At 42.7% G+C, this 20668-nt stretch overlaps 1 pseudogene; it reads left to right on the top strand.

Annotated features, from left to right (window-relative positions):
• The first annotated feature begins 18 nt into the window (after positions 1–18).
• Positions 19–3996, top strand: LOC138846885 (histone acetyltransferase KAT2B pseudogene; annotated as a pseudogene).
• The last annotated feature ends 16672 nt before the right edge of the window (positions 3997–20668 follow it).

Below are 20668 nucleotides of genomic sequence, written 5' to 3'. Positions count from 1 at the left end.
AGTCTCCTTGGACGCACTATGAGGAAACTTAACATGGAGAAGGAGTTTGTATGATGGCTTCTTTGTTGGAAGAGTCTGGGGCAGATTGCAGCAACTGTTCAGGCACCAAGTCTCTGAGGAACCCTTTGGGGATAAGAAACCGTTTACATTCATCTTGATCCCTTGCCAAGCTGCAACTAGTGAAGCCAGCCATGTCTTCTCTCCTGTCTCCACCTTTCATGCTCCCCCATCTCGCCCACAGGAAAGCAGCACTCAAGAATCATGATCCTAGTGAGTGATCACACCCTAGTGAGTGATCAGAGGCCTCATTCCATAGTCCCTGGGGTCACAATACTGCAGCTTAGACATGGAGCACTGTGGAGACCTAGCAGCGCAGGAGGAGCTAGAGGCCTGGCAGAACCGTGACAACATGGCCAGTCCAGGCTTCCTGGTTGATCAAAACCCTTAAGGTCACCCTTACACTAAGAGAGAATCACCTTTTGGGAACTGTTCATGAAAGGGCTATGAGTCAAGGACTCTGTAATGTGTCACACACAAACACACAAATAAATAGTTACACATGGATTCACTATTTTGAAGAAACAACCTTTGTTCTTTGACAACCTACATCCATCTCGATTCTTTCATAGCATTTTATATCAGACCAGGTGGAGTCTTCTTCAGGAATAAAAACTCTCAATGTCTCAGAATTATAGAGTGCTCAACATGTTAAAAGAATTTCGAGGCTGGGGAAGGAGAGCCGAGGGACGGCGGCCTCGGCATTGGAGCCGCTACTTCCCTCCTTCCTGAGGCTACAGCACCGCCACCAGCGCGCGGGCCAAGGCCAGGGCGAGCCGGGCTGGTGGCGCTCCGGGAGGATAGAGGAAGGGAGGAGGGTGGGCGAAGGGGCGGGAGGGCGTGCGGGGAGGGTCTCGCTCTCCCGACGACCAGAACCCGAGAGGGAGACCCTGGCGGCGGCGCCTGCCACTCGGCGCCTCCTGTCGTGCTGGAGGGCGGCTTGTGCGAGGCTGGCGGGGCCGGGCCCGGGCCGCTGTTCCCGCAGTCCCCTGCGCCGCCGCCCGCGCCGCCGCAGGGCTCCTCGGGTGCTACCGCCGCTCGCTCGGGCTCCTGAGGTCCGGCTACAGCTGTGGCTGCGGCTGGCACGGCCCAAGAACCGGAAGGCCGTGGACGGCTCAGATCGCCCTGAAAAAGGCACAGCTGCATTCCGCTCCGCGGGCGAAGAAACTGGAGAAACTTGGAGTGTACTCCTCCTGCAAGGCTGAGGCGTCCTGTAAATGTAATGGCTGGGGGCTGAGGCGATGTCACCCATGCTGTATGACAAAGTCACAGCTGCAGGAGGCAGAACTCAGCAAAGCAGGAAGGCCCTGACTGAACTGAAGCCATCTTCTCTGTTGTTTTTATTAGGCTTAATAGTGATGTAATCATTGGGTTTGGGTGTGAGAATAAAGGATATCAATGTAAGCAAAATTGTTGTTTCTTGTAAAAAAATGAGTTACAGGAGGTGACTGGAGTAATGAGGGGAATCCCCTAAAATTTGTATAGAGTAAAATATTATTAGCAACATTAGTAATGAGTTTTATGAGAAAACAGAACAGAAAGAGCATGCAGGTGCTTGTTCCCACAGACCTCCCCTTTGCCTTACACAGGAGTATATGATGAGACTGGGAGGTACGTAGTTAATAATACAGCAAATGGAATGATGAACAAGCACTACTATTCTTACAAAGGTTATGACCTTATGCCCCTGCTTGGAAATGTAGAACAAAGGAACAAGGAACACTTACATTAGGCAATGGAGTAGGTTTTATAAAAAACAGTTGTTGGAGGTGTGGTTTACCTTTAGAAAAATAGGATATAATCATTAGAACTTTCTCTATACAGTTTTAACCCTTTAAAATAAATCGATTAACATAAAATCTTAGACATTTTGTCTAGCACATTTAGATAAGTTAAGCAAGTTTCATATAGCTAACGTATCCACTATGAATAGAGAAAAAGTTAGTGGAAAGGTTACGATGAGGCCATGAAAGGAAAATGAAACAAAACAAGATTAATAAAGAAAGGTATGCATACATGATCACTTGTGGTGTGTTCTTTCCCAAAAGAAGAGAGATTTGGGAGGAAGAAGGCTTAATAAAAGTATATGTAAAAAGAGCATAAGATAAAGCAATAAGAAGGAACGGCAAAATGATGCCTTCCCTTGCCACCTAAACCGCATCCCTTCATTTCCTTTCTTTGCCAATGCCTCCCCTCCTTCAGAATCCCCTGGACCTGCCGAGGCTGGACCCCGGCAGGCTGGAAAAACCCCAACCCCTCTCCCACTCCCCTCAGAGCCCATCTGCAGGAAATAATCATCAGTCTAATGGAATCCTGTCAGGGTTGTAGCCATGCCCTAGCTGCTCATGTTTCTCACCTGGAGAATGTGTCAGAGGAAGAAATGAACAGACTCCCGGGAATAATGTTGGATGTGGAGCATCTCTTTACATGTGTCCAGAAGGAGGAAGATGCAGATACCATGCAAGGTTATTTCTACCTATTTAAGCTCCTGAGACAGTTTATTTTACAAAGAGGAAAGCCTGTGGCTGAAGGCTCCTTGGAGAAGAAACCCTTATTTGAAAAGCCTAGTATTGAACAGGCTGTGAATACCTTTGTACAATATAAATTTAGTCACCTGCCATCAAAAGAAAGACAAACAATAGTTGAGTTGGCAAAAATGTTCCTAAACCACATCAAAAATTGGCATTTGTGGCACTGTCTCAATGAAGACTGTGATTTCCCAATGTTGATATTTCTGGATATGAAGAGAACTGCACAAGGTGGCTGTGTTACCACAATGTGTCACAGTTCTGTGACAGTCTACCTCAGTATGAAACTACCCACGTGTTTGGGAGAATATTGCTTTCCTCAGTCTTCACTGTTATGAGGAGACAACTCCTGGAACAAGCAAGACAGGAAAAAGACAAACTGCCTCCTGAGAAACAAATTCTGATCCTCACTGATTTCCCAAAATTTCTGTCCATGTTAGAAGAAATTTATAGACAAAACTCTCCCATCTGGGATCAGGATCTTCTCTCAGCCTCTTCCAGAATCCAAACAGTTATCAACCCACCTCCTGTGGCCAGGACAGTTTCCTACAATTCAAACTCATCTTCATTTGAGCAGCCAAATGGAGGGAGTAGCAGTCCTGCCTGCAAAGCTTCTTCTGGGCTAGAGGCAAACCCAGGAGAAAAGAGGAAAATGAATGACTCTTATGTTCTGGAGAAGGCCAAGAAACCCCGAGTAATGGGGGATATTCCAATGGAATTAATCCATGAGGTGATGTCCACCATCATGGACCCTGCAGCAATGCTTGGACCAGAGACCAGTTTTCTGTCAGCCCATTCAGCCAGGGATGAGGCAGCAAGGCTGGAAGAGCACAGGGACAGGATTGAATTTCACCTGCTGGGCAATTCCCTGAACCAAAAATCAAACAAGAGGATCCTGATGTGGCTGATAGGCCAGCAGAATGTGTTCTTCCATCAGCTGCCCCGAATGCCAAAAGAGTATATCATGTGACTTGTCTGTGACCGGAAACACAAAACCCTCACTTTAATTAAAGATGGCCATGTTATTGGTGGTATATGTTTCCATATGTTCCCAACCCAAGGATTCACAGAGATTGTTTTCTGTGCTGTAACTTCAAATGAATAAGTCAAGGATTATGGAATACATGTGATGAATCATTTGAAAGAATATCATATAAAACATTACATCCTGAACTTCTTCACATATGCAAATGAATATGCAGTTGGGTACTTTAAGAAATACGGTTTCTCCAAAGAAATTAAAATACCTAAAGCTAAACATGTTGGCTATATTAAGGATTATGAAGGAGCCACTTTAATGGAATGTGAGCTAAATTCTCAGATACCATATGCAGAATTTTCTGTCATCATTAAAAAGTAGAAAGAGATCATTAAAAAGCTGATAGATGGGGCTGGCACTATGGTGCAGTAGGTTAATTCTCTACCTGCGGCACCGGCATTCCATATGGGTGCTGGTTCTAGTCTTCTTCCAATACAGCTCTCTGTTGTGGCCTGGGAAAGCAGTAAAAGATGGCCTAAGTGCTTGGGCCCCTGCACCCACATGAGACACTGGGAAGAAGCACCTGGCTCCTGGCTTTGGATTGGCGCAGCTCTGACTGTCGCAGCCATTGGAGAGTGAACCAATGGACGGAAGACCTTTCTCTCTGTTTCTCCCTCTCACTGTCTGTAATTCTACCTTTCAAATAAATAAATAATCGAATAAAAGATGCTCAAGTTTACTCATGTAAAATAAATTTTAAAATAGTCACAAAATCATTAAAACTATAGTAATATATAACAATAATATATACTCTAATACTATATGATTATTATTAATTTGATTTTTTTTATTTTTTGACAGGCAGAGTGGACAGTGAGAGAGAGACACACAGAGAAAGGTCTTCCTTTTGCCATTGGTTCACCCTCCAATGGCTGCCTCGGTTAGCGCGCTGCAGCCGGCGCACCGCACTGATCCAATGGCAGGAGCCAGGTGCTTCTCCTGGTCTCCCATGGGGTGCAGGGCCCAAGGACTTGTCCATCCTCCACTGCACTCCCTGGCCACAGCAGAGAGCTGGCCTGGAAGAGGGGCAACCGGGACAGAATCTGGTGCCCCGACTGGGACTAGAACCCAGTGTGCCAGCACCGCAAGGTGGAGGATTAGCCTAGTGAGCCGCGGCGCCAGTTTTTACCAAGCTTTTAATAAATCAAATTAAGGCCAGTGCTATAAACATGGTTATGTAGATATCTCTTTAATACAGTGTGTTTGTGTCTTTTGGGTATATAGTGGGTAGTGGGATAACTGAATCATATAGTGAATCTATTTCCAGTTTTTTACAGAATTCTCCGTATTATTTTCCACAGTTACTGCATTAGTTAACATACCCATCTACAATGTTTAAGAGTTTCCTTTTCTTCACTTCTTCAACATCATTTATCTCTCACTGCCTTTTAGATAATAGCCATTCTAATATGGCTATTACTTGCATTTTGGCTTTGACTTGCATTTTCTTGATGCCTAGAAATATTGAGCACCATTTTCATATATTGGCTAGTTATTTATATTTCTTCCTTTTTGAGAACTGTCTGTTGATATCCTTTGTCCATTTCCTAACTGGATTAGTTGGTTTTTTTTGTTTGTTTGTTTGTTTAGCTTTATGAGTTGCTGATGTATTCTGGATATTAACCCTTTGTCAAATAAATATATTGCTAATATTTTTTCATTCTGCAGGTGGTACCTTCACCTTATTTATTGTTTCCATTGTGATGCAAAAGATTCTGAGCTTGATATAATCCCATTTTTTTTTGGTTTTGATTTTTTTTTTGCCTGTACTTTGGGGTTTTTTTTCAAGAAGTCATTGCCTATACCAATGTCTTGAAGTGTTTCCTCCACATTTTTTCCAATAACTTCATAATTTTAGGTCTTAAGTTTAGGTCTTTGATCCATCTTGAATTATTTTTTATATGGTGACAGGGATCTAATTTCATTCTTCCACACATACACATCCAATTTTGCCAGCACTATTTACTGAAGAGATTATCATTTCTGTAACACATGGTCTGGGCACTTTTGTCAAAAATTGGTTGGTTGTAAGTACATGGATTAATTATGACCTCTATATTCAGTTCCATTGAACTGTGTATTGGTTATTAAATCTTTTTAATCAATATAGTATGGTTTTCCACATATAAGTCTTATGTTTTTTTTGAGAGATTTATACCAAGTATTTCATTATTTGAGCAATTGTTCATGATATTGCATCTTTAGTTCAGTAAGAAAGTTGATTTAATTTTTTATTTATCTGAAAGGCAATGATATAGAAACAAGGAGATCTTCTATCTGCTAGTTTGCTCCACCAAATGCCTACAATAGCTGAAGCTGAGGCAAGCAAAATTCAGGAGTCAGGCAATTAATCCAGGCCTCCTATGGTAGTGAGAGGGACCTAAATAATCAAGCTATCATCTACTTTTTCCAAGGCTGCACATTAGATGGAAGCTAGAATCTGAAACAGAGCTCAACTTTAACCTAGACATTCTAATATGGGATTTGGACATCCAAAACAATGCGTTATGTGCTGCTTTAGACATCAACCCCAGGAAAGTTGATTTTTGTATCTTTGTCTTGCATCCTATAACCTTTCTGGATTTATTTGGTAGTCTGAAGAGATATTAAACAATGAGTTTCTTAGAATTTTCTACCTAAACAGGCCAAAGTTGGACATCAGCTTCATTTCTTAATTTCTATTCAAATTCTTATATTTTTATTTTCCTGTAACATTGGCTAGAACTTCCAAGAATATGTTAAATAAGGGTGGAAAAGATATACATTCTTGCCTTGGCTCTAATCCTAAGAGAAAACACTCAGAAATTGTTCATCTTTTTAAAAAATTTGTGAATACTAACTGTTAGAATAAAAAAGGGAGAGGATGATCCAACATGGGAAGTGGGATACACAGCATACTCATAGAATGGCAGATGTCCTAATCAGCACTCTGGCCTCAGAATCAGCCCTTAAGGCATTCAGATCTGGCTGAAGAGCCCATGAGAGTATTTTAGGCATGAAAGCCAAGAGACTTTGGAAAAAAAAAAAAAAAAAAAACCTTAAATGAAAGATCTCCGCGAGTGAGATTCCAGTGGAAAGAACGGGCCATCAGAGAAGGAGGTACCTTTCTCTGAAGGAAGGAGAGAACTTCCACTTTGACTATGACCTTGTCTAAATAAGATCGAAGTCAGCAAACTCAAGAGGCTTCCATAGCCTTGGCAACTCATGACTAGAGCCTCGGGAGATTTCTGATGTCATAAACAAGAGTTTCAAATTGTTAAATCAACAACAGGAGTCACTGTGTACTTACTCCTCATGTGGGATTGTCCTTAATGTGTTGTCCAATGTGAATTAATGCTATAACTAGTACTCAAACAGTATTTTACACTTTATGTTCTGTGTGGGTGCAAACTGATGAAATTTTTACTTAATATACACTAAATCAATCTTCTGTATATAAAGATAATTGAAAATGATTCGATGTGAATGGAATGGGAGAGGGAGCAGGAGAAGGGAGGGGTGCGGGTGGGAGGTAAGTTATGGGGGAAGCCATTGTAATCTATAAACTTTACTTTGGAAATTATATTTACTAAATAAAAGTTTAAAAATAAATAAAAATAAAAAATGTGTCTTAGAGTGTAGACTTTTGATGTGTATTTTGAAAACTTGTTATTCCCCAATGTAAGAGATCTTTATATTTGGTTAAGATTTTATGGCATTGGAAGTTTTGTAGGACATTGAAGAAATTCTGTTATTGGTCATGTATCAAGAGCAAAGGAATACTCAGAGACTGAGGCTTTTTTTTTTTGGACCACGCCATGCAGATCCATATCCTTAGAAATTTGCAGTGGCCTGTTGTCTGCAATATTGTGTAATATGATTGTTGTGACTTGGTGTTTTCCTACCCTCTTGAACTTCTAGCACACAGCTTTAAGCTTTTCATAGTGTGCAATTTGATGTTGGCTGAGTTGCTATAATTTATGGCCACTGAGTCAACAGGTAAGTGGTTTTGTTTTATGCAACCAATTTTACAGATGCTGGTCTTAAGCTAATAACTATGGTATCTAGGGGACCCTGACTTAAGAATTTGAGCTGTTGCTGTTTTATTTTGAATAATAGTAGTATTTGGTAATCTGCAAGGGGTCTCAACAGATAGTGAGATATTAAGGCTTCAGCTTCTTGGTTTTAGGAGGATCAGGGTAAATTATATGCTACTTTTATTACATGACTTTTCAAGTATGTCCTCAGGCCATGAATTCAAATTCCATTTATGAACTAGTGTAAATGGACCACCACATGTTTTGCGCCTGCACAGACGCTGGGCCAATGGAAGGGTTTCCTTTGGGAGGGATTATCCTACTCAAAAAGATTGAATGTGGACAAAGTCTGTTCAAACACCAGATACATTTTTTTAAAAGATTTATTTATTTTACTTGAAAGTCAGTTACACGAAGAGAGAAAGAAAGGCAGAGAGAGAGAGAGAGAGGTCTTCTATCCACTGGTTTACTCCCCAACTGGCCACAATGGCCGGAGCTCTGCCAATCTGAAGCCAGGAGCCAAGATCTTCCTCTGGGTCTCCCACATGGGTCAGGGGCCCAAGGACTTGGGCCATCTTGTACAGCTTTCCCAGGCCATAGCAGAGAGATGGATCAGAAGTGCAGCAACTGGGAGCACCTGTATGGGATGCCAGCACTGCAGGCAGTGGATTTATCCATACGCCACAGCACCGGCCCCCAGATACTTTTTACAACCCCTTCCATGTACTCCTTTCATATCTCTAACCAATTAAGGCTTCATAAACAGCAGTAAGGCAGAAAACAGTGGGGAAAATGGGTCAAAGTGCAAGGGAAAAATAAGAAAATATGCTCAGCCTACCAAAATCATGGCCTTACTTGGTAGGGATGGAAAGAAACCTTTGAGGTAGGTTAATCAGCCAAGTCTTCCTGAAACCACCAGTAATGAGAACTTCAACAGAGATGTGCAGCATACAGCATATCTGAAAGAGAAATAATGCTCAAAGGCTGTAACATCCTAAACCTAAGGAAACTTCCTGTCTAGGGGAAGCCCCACTAGGCTGCTAAGGAGACACTTCATCAAAGGCAGTTTTGCTTTCAGAACTTGAAGGTGGCTCTCTCACTGAGACAGTTGAGGAGATGACAGAGTGGGAGTCTTCCTGGGAAAGCACATGTCACAGGTTTTAGCAATTCCATACAGAGTGACAGTAGCCAGAGTGGCTTAGCTTCTGGGAGACAGTGGAGGCTGCATCACCAGATGGAGGACTGAACTCAGTGCAGCACCAGAATGCCTGGAAGGTGGCATTCAATGGGAAAATTGAAACTAAGAGGCTGTGAAGATACTGAATTGGAAGTACTACTGAGAACTTGATGACTGGAACCTGTTTCCACTGCAAATTTCAGGGAGAAAACACAAGGGATACCTCAGGTAACAGTGACTGAGAAAGGAGATAAGGGAAGCCCAGCCCCCACCCACTCTGAGCTGGGAGATTTGGTAACTCTCTTTCTTTCAAAGGATTCTTTTTAAAAAAAATTCATTGTAGGGACTCCAAGATGGTAGAATAGTGACAGGGTGGTCTGCTCTAGGCTAGGCGAAAATAGTAAAAAAAAAAAAAAAAAAAAAAAAAAAAGCGAGGCCAGCGCTGCAGCTCAATAGGCTAATCCTCTGCCTAGCAGCACTGGCACATCAGGTTCTAGTCCCTGTTGGAGCACCGGATTCTGTCCCAGTTGCCCCTCTTCCAGGCCAACTCTCTCCTATGGCCCAGGAGTGCAGTGGAGGATGGCCCAAGTGCTTGGGCCCTGCACCCACATGGGAGACCAGGAGAAGCACCTGGCTCCTGCCTTTGGATCAGTGCCATGTGCTGGCCACAGCATGCTGGCCGCGGCAGCCATTGGAGGGTGAACCAATGGCAAAGGAAGACCTTTCTCTCTGTCTCTCTCTCCCACACTGTCCACTCTGCCTGTAAAAAAAAAAAAAGTAGAGAGAGTGCATTCTCAGGAGAAAGTTTCAGGAAAAGCTGCAGTGGAGATTCTGCAGAAGCAGGAGCGATGCCATGTATCTGTGTGGAAGGTGCAGAATTGCAGCAATGAGAAGACACAATAAAGGACACAGCAGCCCTGAGTTGGAGTAAACATCAGCTTTGAAAAGCAAGATGAGATCACATTGCAGTGGCCCCCATGCCACTACTGATATAGCTGGAGGGAGAGTCTAGTGAACTACACTGTCTTTGAGTAGGCAGAGAGCCCCAAAGGGAACAGGGAGCTTGCTCACCCAGAGAAAAAGAAATGGGACATGTCTCTCTCCCTATCCCTTGCCACAAATGGCACCTAACAAATGGCTGTGAGAGGGTGGGAACCATTTTGCACAGAAGTAGGTAGCAACTGCTGCAGGACTTGTGTGCACACTCAGCAACTGGTGGAGATAGTTTCCATTTTGTTAGCAGAGTAATCCTCAGCAGCTCTGCTGCACCCTCCTGGCAATGGGCTTGGAAAAGGAGCCATTCTGGCATTAGTACCACCTGCAGACTCTTGTATACACCCAGTATGATTGAGAAATGAGTAGGGTTGCAGCCAGCAGGTACTGTGCATACATGAGATCAAGAGATTTTACCAGGGGGAAAAAAAATCTTCATTCCCCACTGATTATGAGTCTGGCTGGGAGGATTGACAGGGGGCTGTCACAAACTGTGAAGTGCCCTTAACCTCTCAAGAAATCACAAGCACCAGGCTACTGGGCTCAATCTGCCTAGGCAGAGCACCAACAGGCAGCAGGCTCTGGGAAACTCTTAGACACTCTGAGGATTGGGCAGGCTAGTGATGCAGAGTGGACTTTTGACACCTCATGATTGTGGGAGCCCTGAGTGCTGAGACTGTGAAAACACATGACTGCATGAGAGGGCACAGAGTGTAGCTGGGTATTGGGGCAATCATTGTGAGCAACTCCACATGCTCAGAGCTCCCTGATTGCCTGGGATGGGTCACTGTAGCAGGATTTGGGCTCACACTGAGAACTGCACAGATCCTTTGTATAGTCCATGTGGAATCACAGGTGAGTAAAACAACCACTGAGGGCTAATACCTGGGCACTAACTCTCTGGGAAGAGAGGAAGTGAGGGTGTGATCTAATGAACAGAGGTGACCCTAGCCCCCCTTCTGATAACAAGAGATCTATCATGGCCAGCACTGTGGTGTAGTGGGTAAAGCTGCCGCCTGCAATGCCAGCATTCTATATGGGTGCCAGTTAGAGTCCCGTCTACTCTACTCCTGATCCAGCTCTCTGTTATGGCCTGGGAAAGCAGTAGAGGATGGCCCAAGTCCTTGGGTCCCTGCACCAATGTGGGAGACCTGGAAGAAGCTCATGGCTTCAGATTGGCACAGCTCCAGCTGTTGTGGCCATCAGGAGAATGAACCAGCAAATGGAAAGATTTATTTCTCTCTCTGCATTTGCCTCTCTGTAACTCTGACTTTCAAGTAAACAAATAAACTCTTTTTTAAAAAAATCCCAAATTAAAAAAAAAAAAAAGAGAGATCTAATGCCCAACTTGGGTGTCACACTCAATGTTGCCTGTTGGCTCCCTGGCCACACCCAGCACACACTTCCTGGGTATAAAATAGCAGACATTCCACTAAGCCACAGAAGCATAGTTCAAAGACAAGATCCATAAAATGAAAAAAAAAAAAAGTATCTCCACAAATGCCTAAAAGTAAATGCAGAAACTCAAGAAACAACATTAAGGAAGACAACATGACTCTTCTCCCAAAGGAACACAGCAACACTTCAATATTAGAATGTGAATTTGGCCAGTGCCACAGTTCAATAGGCTAATCCTCTGCCTGTGGTGCCGGCACCCTGGGTTCAAGTCCCTGTTGGGGTGCCAGATTCTGTCTCAGTTGCTCCTCTTCCAGTCCAGCTCTCTGCTGTGGCCCAGGAGTGCAGTGAAGGATGGCCCAAGTCTTGGGCCCTGCACCCACATGGGAGACCGGGAGGAAGCACCTGGCTCCTGGCTTCAGATCAGTGTGGTGTGCCGGCCATAGTGTGCCAGCTGCAGTGGCCATTAGGGGGTGAACCAATGGAAAAAAGGAAGACTTTTCTCTCTGTCTCTCTCTGTCTACTCTGCCTGTCAAAAAAAAATGTGAATTTGAAGATAAAATTGATGAAATGCCTGAAATGGAATTCAAAAGATTAATCATAGGATTACTCAGCACCAGTCAGAAGCAAATCCACAAATTAAAGAAAATTACACATGACATGAATGAAAATTTTATCCCATGAAATTGGGATTTTTGGAAGAAATCAAAATGAGATATTAAAAATGAAGAATTCAATAGATCAAATAAAATTATAGTGAAAAGCCTTACCAGTAGATTTTGTGATGCAGCAGAAAGAATATCTGAGCTGGAAGACAAACTTTTGACAGTTTTTCAGTCAGACCAAAGGGGAAAAAAAGAGGAAATGAGAAAAATTAACAACATTGGAGATTTATGGGATACTATCAAATGACCAGGCATATGGGTCTTAGGAGTTTCTGAAGGTGTGGAACTAGAGAATGGATTAGAAGGCCTATCTAGTGAAATATTTGTAGAAAACTTGCCTGACACCCATGTAGGAGACCTGGATTGAGTTTCTTGCTCCTCACTTGGAATCAGCCCACTCTTAGCCATTGTGGGTATTTGGGAAATAAACCAATGGATGGGGTCTCTTCCTCTCTGTGTATTCTCTCTATGTTCTCAAATAAATACAAATTTTAGAAGGCTACACTATGCAAATTCTGATCATAAAAACTCAAATGGATATCTTAGTAAGAGAAAAAACTTCAATGTGAAATACATCAAGTATGTTAAAAGAGTCTTTATATTAATAAATGTATCATATGTCAGGATGACAAAACAATTATAGATGTTACTGTACCTAAAAATGAAGCCTTAAATGACATGAAACAAAATCCATATAAGTAAATAAGGAAAAAGTAATCCACGGGGCCAGCATTTTGGCATGGTGGGTAAAGCTGCCAATTGTGATGCTAGCATCTTATGTGGACACCAGTTTGTATCCCAGCTTCTCCATTTTCAATCCAACTCCCTGATAATGGCCTGGGAAAAGCAACAGAAAATAGCCCAATGGCTTGGGCCTCTACACCCACATGGGATACCTGGATAAAGCTCCTGGTTCCTGGCTATATGTTGGCCTGCCTCAGCCATTGTGCCTATCTGGGGAATGATGAACCACCAAATGAAAGATCTCTCTCTCTCTCTCTCTCTCTCTCTCTCTCTCTCTCTCTTCCCTCCTGTTTCCCTCCTCTACCTATAAATATTTTTAAATAAATATTTTTAAAAGTCATCAACACTTAATATTAGACAATTAATACTCCTTTAGGAATTGATGAAATGAGTAAAAACTCAGTCAAATCTAAACATTAATTACAATGTATTGATTAAACTAATATTATAGAGCACTCTTTGGAACCCTCAGCAAGATAGTATATATACTTAACCAAAAATTAAGCATCAAGCATAAAAGCTTAAAATTTTACTAGTGAGTGCAATGAAATTAAGTTATAAGTCAATAAGAAAGAAGAGAAGATTCTTCCAATACTAAAATTCAAGTATTATACTAATCTGTGAGTGATGGAAGAAATTACAAGGTTAGAGGTCAACGCTGTGTCAGAGTGGGTAAAACCACTGCATGCAGTGCCAGCATCCCATATAGGTGCCAGTTTGAGTCCCAGCTGCTCCACTTCCATTGCAGCTCCCCGCTGTCTGCTATAGCTTGGGAAAGTATTAGAAGATGGCCAAAGTCCTTGGGCCCCTATATCCACTTAGAAGACCCAGAGGAAGCTCCTGGCTTCAGATCAGTGCAGCTCCAGCCATTGCGGCCAATTGGGGAATGAACTAGCAGATGGAAGACCTCTCTCTCTCTCCCTCTCTCTCTCTCTGACTCTCCTTCTCTCTTTGTGTAACTCTGATTTCAAATAAATAAATAAAATCTTTTAAAAATTAAAAAAAAGAAATTACACTATTAAATTGGAATTTGTGCTGAACAAAATGTATCATGACAATGATGTTTGTGGTAGATAAGTGGTGGCCAAATTTTTCCCTATTCCACCTGTGAGGTAGCAACTAATGTACTTTGAATGTGGGCTGACATTAGCAATGAGTCCAACACAATTTGACATATTTGGAATGCTATAAAATTCACTAGGGGAAAGGATAGCACCTAACTGGAACCATGCTAAAGTTGACTATCTGTCTTGAAATAAATAATGATCACCTCAAATTCTCTGTTGTGATCTCAAAGTTTAACTTTGAATTTAAAATGTTAAGAAAAAATATAGGGAAAAATTTTTGAGACATTGGGGTTGGCAATCATTCATTTTATATAACATTGATGTATAATCAATCAAAGAAAAATATACAAAGCAAGTACATCAACTTGAAACCATGTACATCAAATTGAATTTTTTTTAAAACATCATATTTCTTTATTTGGAAAGGGGAGAGAGAGAGAGAGAGAGAGTCCAAATTTCATTTTCACCACTCTGACCTCAGAGTCAGCCCTTAAGGCATTTGGGTGTGGCTGGAAAGCCCATGAGAGCAATGCAGGCATGGAAAGCAAAGACACTGTGGCAAAAATATCCTACATGAAGGATCTCTGGCAAAAAAAAAAAAAAAAAAAAACAAACAAACAAACAAAAAACCTACATGAAAGATCTCTGCGAATGAGATCCCAGTGAAAAAGACAGGTTATCGGCCGGCGCTGCGGCTCACTAGGCTAATCGTCCACCTTGCGGCACCGGCACACCGGGTTCTAGTCCCGGTCAGGGCACCGGATTCTGTCCCGGTTGCCCCTCTTCCAGGCCAGCTCTCTGCTGTGGCCAGGGAGTGCAGTGGAGGATGGCCCAGGTGCTTGGGCCCTGCACCCCATCGGAGACCAGGAAAAGCACCTGGCTCCTGGCTCCTGCCATTGGATCAGCGCGGTGCGCCGGCTGCAGCGCGCTGGCCGTAGCGGCCATTGGAAGGTGAACCAACAGCAAAGGAAGACCTTTCTCTCTGTCTCTCTCTCTCTCACTGTCCACTCTGCCTGTCAAAAAAAAAAAAAAAAGACAGGTTATCAAAGAAGGAGGTACCTTTCTCTGAAGGGAGGAGAGAACTTCCACTTTGACTACGACCTTGTCTAAATATGATCAGAGTCGGTGAACTCAAAAGGCTTCCATAGCTTTGGTGACTCATGACAAGAGCCTAGGGTGATTGCTGATGCCATAAACAAGAGTGTCAATTTGTTAAGTCAACAACAGGAGTCACTGTGCACTTACTCCTCATGTGGGATCTCTGTCCTTAACGTGCTGTACATTGTGATTTAACACTATAACCAGTACTCAAACAGTATTTTTCACTTTGTGTTTCTATGTGGGTGCAAACTGTTGAAATATTCACTTAATATATGCTAAAGTGATCTTCTGTATATAAAGAGAATTGAAAATGAATCTTGATGTGAATGGAAGGGGGGAGGGAGAGGGAAGGGGGAGGATTGCAGGTGGGAGGGAAGTTATGGGGGGGAAGCCATTGTAATCCATAAGCTGCACTTTGGAAATTTATATTCGTTAAATAAAAGTTAAAAAAAAGGAAAAAGGAGGAAGCAACCCCAGCTTTCACAGAAGGATGAAGATAAAAACAATGTGTGGTGTATACAAATGTGTTAGTTTCTTTTCTGCTATGAATAATATAATTTCACAGACGTGGAAAGTTATAAAAAGAGTAGGTTTGTTTTGGCTCACAGTTCTTATTGAAGGGTGAAGGACTGCATTTGATGATGGTCTTATCATTGGCACAGTCCAGAGGCAGCAGAGGCCATCACATAGCAAGAGACAGGGAACATACATGACTCTTGGTCTCTCTAAATCTGTATAAGTCATCAGTATCCAATCATGAGGGACCTACTCTGGTGACTTTATCTAATCCTACTCCATTTCCAAAGGGAATGGCATTTGATGAACACAAAGTTTCACCTGAGAAAGAAAAGAAAACTCTACAGATGGATAGCATTGATAGCTGAACATTAATGCAAAAAATATTAATGCTATTAAAATGTACATTTAGACTGTCCAATGTTTATGTATTTTATTACAATAAAATGTTTTTAAATAAGTATTCACCATAGTCCTAGCCCGTAATCATTATTATGGTTGATTTTCCAGCTGTGGGTGTTGAATGTGACAGATGATGAAATGAAAGTGTTCTATGCCCAGTGTAGTGCCTACATCCACAAAAGGGGTCTGGGACCCACCTTTGAGGTGTATTCACCAGAGCATAGGACTAGTGACAGATAACAGGGAAAGGAGAAATGAGGCTGTATTACTGTTGTGGCAGCATGAGGAACAGGGTGATCTCAGTTCCTGATTCACATTGAAGACTTTCCACTGCAGACAGGGACAATGAGCAAAGTGAGATTTGTTGAAGGTGAGAAACCTCCTGCCTCAGCAGTCAGGAGGGAGCCTCTAAGGGAGAAGTTGCCAAAGAAGCTTGTCAGTGTCTGCCCTTTTTAAACATGAAGTGGCTCTCTCTGATTGGCCCCTTTCTGAAAATCAAATCCAGATTTCTGAAAATCAAATGGAATTGAGGAGGAGCAGAATAACAACTAATCAGAAGGTGGGGATTACAATCCTAACTTTGATAAAAACTAATTGCAGGGGGCCAGTCCTGTGGCACAGCGGCTTAACACCCCGGCCTGAAGCACCGACATCCCATATGGATGCTGATTTGAGATCCAGTTGTTCCACTTCCAATCCAGCTCTCTGCTATGGCCTGGGAAAGCAGTGGAAGATGGCCCAAGTCCTTGAGCCCCTGCACCCATGTGGGAGACCCAGAAGAAGCTCCTGCCTCCTGAGTTCAGATTGACACAGCTCCAGCCATTGCAGCCAACTGGGAAGTGAACCATTGGGTGGAAGACCTCTCTCTCTCTTTCTCTCTCTCTCTCTCTTTCTCTCTCTCTTTTTCTCTCTTTCTCTCTGAGTAGCACTGACTTTCAAATAAATAAATAAATCTTAAAAAACTAATCACAGGTTGGCACCATGGGTCAATAGGCTAATCCTCCACCTGCAGTGCCGGCACACCGGGTTCTAGTCCTGGTCAGGGTGCCAGATTCTGTCCCAGTTGTCCCTCTTCCAGGCCAGCTCTCTGCTGTGACCCAGGAGTGCAGTGGAGGATGGCCCAAGTGCTTGGGCCCTGCACCCACATGGAGACCAGGAGAAGCACCTGGCTCCTGGCTTTGGATCAGTGTGGTGCACCGGCCGCAGCACGCCAGCTGTGGCGGCCATTGGAGGGTTAACCAACAGCAAAGGAAGACCTTTCTCTCTGTCTCTCTTTCTCACTGTCCACTCTGCCTGTCAAAAAAAAAAAAAAAACTAATCATAGGTAACTGACCTAACTTCCTTCCAAGCAGCCTAACTGCCAATTAGCCCATCCAGCTCCTCACATCCTCATCTCTTTCCTTCCCTCCTCAGAAAAATGGGACCTAACTGATGAAAGTAGTGTGGGGTGATGACCGTTCTGGATGCTTCATGCTGAAAGGGGACATCATTGGGGAATAACAGGAGAGCAGTCCTCTGAGGGTCAATCTAGAAGTCCCTGGTAAAATGCAGATTTTCTTAGGTGCTTCATCTGGAGTACCACCTTTCATCACTTCCATTTATTTGATCCTAGAGGACACAAAGCTTGTAAGATAGTTTATTATGCATGATAGAGGAGGTTCCCCCATGCATGCAAAAGTACGTTTGATTTAACTCATTGGAAACTAGATGAGTACACAAATTTTCAGTACAGCAGGTAAAGCTACCAAGTGCAGTATAGGCATCCCATATGGGTTCCAGTTTGAGTCCCAGATGTTCTATTTCTTATCCAGCTCTCTGCTAGGGCCTGAGAAAGCAGTAAAGGATGGCTCAAGTCCTTGGGACCCTGCATCCATGTGGGAGACCTAGAAGAAGCTCCTATCTTCAGATTGGCCTAGCTCTGGCCATTGTGGCTATTTAGAGAGTGGACCAAAAGATGGAAACCTCTCTCTCTCTCTCTCTCTCTCTCTCTGCCTCTGCCTCTCTGTAACTTTGCCTTTCAAATCAATAAATAAATATTTTTAAAAAACTCAGTGCACTGTGCACACCTTCCCCATTAACTTTAGTCAGAGTTGCACACATGGACCTTGCTTTGATGTTTGAACACTGTGTTGGAACCAGTTAGGGAAATGGGTTGTAAAAAGAGAAACAACTGTAGGAGGATGTTTTTAAAGTAATATATGGGGCTATTTTATGGGAAGGAAGACAAGAAATAAGGATGATCAGAGAACTGAGGACAAAGAGCAGACCCAGAATTTCAGCAGCAAACAGCTGAGTTGTATTGATTACTTATCTCAAGGTGGGATCTTATTAAACAATAACTCGAGTCTTTTTGTGGCTTCCCACAAGCATTTGTCCTTGCTTGTGTTGTATCTGGGGTTGTCTTCCAGAATCTGGCCTCCTGGAGTTTCAGAGGTCCAAACTTTTACTCTAGTATGATGGGACCAGGTATCATGGCCTGAGCCCTTTACTAGTCGGCAGGTTCCATGTTCCATAAAGGAATTCCCATCTGAGAAGAGGACCTAGTCTGGATTTTCTAGGGAAGTTTCCTTAAGATCTCTGGCTGCCTATGTCTGCAAGACTACCTGTTCACAAACTTGCCTGGGACTTCCATTACCTCTCAAAGAAAAGTGGCAGGATTAAGAGAGGAGCATGTCTTGATCCAAACTGCAGGACCCTCTAGTAATAATGTCTGGTATTTCAAGAGTTATCTGCTTTTTTAAAGATTTGTTTATTTTATTTGAAAGGCAGTGTTACAGAGATGCAGAGAGAGAGAGAGGTCTTCCATCTGCTGGTTCACTCCTCAGTTGGCTGCAACAGCTGGAACTGAGCCAATCCAAGGCCAGGAGCCAGGAGTTTCCTCCAGGTCTTTCATGTGGGTGCAGTAGCCCAAGGACTTGGGCCATCTTGTACTGTTTTCCATAGCAGAGAGCAGGAAAGAAAGTGGAGCAGCCAAGACTTGGACCAGTGCCCATATGGGATGCTGGCACTGAAGATGATGATTTTTACCTGCTACACCACAGTGCTGGCTCCGAGATGGTTATCTGTTAACCAGAAGCTTCCTTTTGAGGTCAGCAATCCAGTTACATTATGGGGCATATATTCTATTAAGTCCTGAGCCAGGGTAAGTTTCATGGCTATAGGAGTCAGGAGGGTGATTGTAGCCACTGCTGAGAGGCAGGTCGGCAATCCCTTGGCCACTAGATCAAGCTCCTCACTAAGATATCCCACAGATTGTTGAGCTGGTTCTCTAATTTGAGTCAATACTCCTAAAGCCATCCTTTTTTTAACCAATTGAAACACTTAGGTCAGGGGCCTCAAGTAGAGCTCATTTAGGCTGAGTGAAGTCTCATTGGTCTTCTGTGTTCCATACTAGAATATGAGTTCTGGTCATCTGGGTGTCTTTTGCCAGGATCCATCAGTCATTTCAAGTCATTTCCTAGTCCCTCACAAAGGACAGATCCACATGGTAGAGATTAGAGCAGTCTCAGCTCTAAGCAATTAATACAGCCTTAGTCAGCAAGCCTGGCCCCTGAGTCTTAAGACTGGCAGCTGCACTAACTGATTTTAACTGGCTGACAGGGAACTGGTGTTCTGAAGAGAGAGAGGGTTGCTATGAGGGACAGTGAAGCTCTGTGAAAAACAGAGGCATAAGCAGTCACTTGCTCATCCACCTGGTGCAATGATGTGAGGCTGATCAGAGTTGGATTTGAGTTAAACCTGAGTCATGACATCAAGGTATTGTGGGGGAATGAGGACAAGGGTTATCTCAGCTCTCATTTCATGTCAAAGAATTTGTATGCAAACAGGGACAGTGAGCAAAGTGAGATTTATTGATAGCCAGCACCTCCTGCCTCAGCAGTCAGGGGGAGGGCTCCAAGGGAGGAGATGCCAAAGAAGCTTACCAGTGTCTTCCCTTTATAAACATGAAGTGGCTCTCTCTGATTGGCCTCTTTCTGAAAATCTGACCCAGACTTAACCAATCAGGGGAGGATCAAAATAACAGCTATATCAGAAGGTGGGTATTACTATCTTGTCTAGCTTTGGTAAAGCTAAGTGCAGTTAATTGGCCTAAGTGCCTTCCAAATAGGCATAACAGCCTTCCAACTAATAATATGTTATAAGCCTGTGTAACTCCTCACATCCTCATCTCTTTCATTGTGACATCCAGAATATTAGCCAGCCAACTGGCAGGAGACAGAACCCCATGGTCTTGACTGCACATGTCTGAAGTTTCCAATTCACTGAGATAGGAAATGGGTGGGAGAGCAGGTTTGCATTAAAATACCACTGAATCTTCAGTTCTTACTGAAGCTTAGTAAATTGTCTTCATTAATGTTTTTTCATTGTTGAATGTCCTCGAGACCATTTACACAGCATTACATGGTTGGCTTTATATTTTGTTTTAAAGTAATTTTCAATAGAATGGAGATCTATAGAACTATTCATTGTCATGCCAGAAGTCTCTCCAAAAATCATTCAATTTTATAGTTAGAATGCTCAATATCCTGTAAATTATGTTTTAATTACTGTATTTTAATGATACATCAGTTACTAAAAACAATTAAACTCAATCAGTTGTCAGTCTCCTGTGAGTGACTCTTATTATAATTGACGTGGTTTGGAGGCCCTCAAGAAGCTAAAGTGACACTTATCATAATTTGACATTTTTATTTTAAATTGTGTAGCAATCATCTTCTAGTTCATTAAATAGATGAAATTAGGGCACATGCTGAAAATACCTGAGAATAAACTAGAAAACTATTTCATATTATGTAAAAGATGTCAGGAATTTTAAAATCCAGTGATCCATCATGCAGTTAATTTAGCAGATAAGGCAGAGGAGCTAAAAGGAAGGACTAATAAAAAAATTTGCTAAAGTAATATATTTATATTTGTACATAATGCATCCTTCCTATTTGTCATATAATATTAATTGATAGTTTATAC

The sequence above is a fragment of the Oryctolagus cuniculus genome, chromosome 19 (genome assembly GCF_051225735.1).
Source record: "Oryctolagus cuniculus isolate XC-2025 breed Fujian yellow rabbit chromosome 19, ASM5122573v1, whole genome shotgun sequence".
Taxonomy (NCBI): Eukaryota; Metazoa; Chordata; class Mammalia; order Lagomorpha; family Leporidae; genus Oryctolagus; species Oryctolagus cuniculus.
This window is presented reverse-complemented; position numbering and strand designations above follow the sequence as displayed.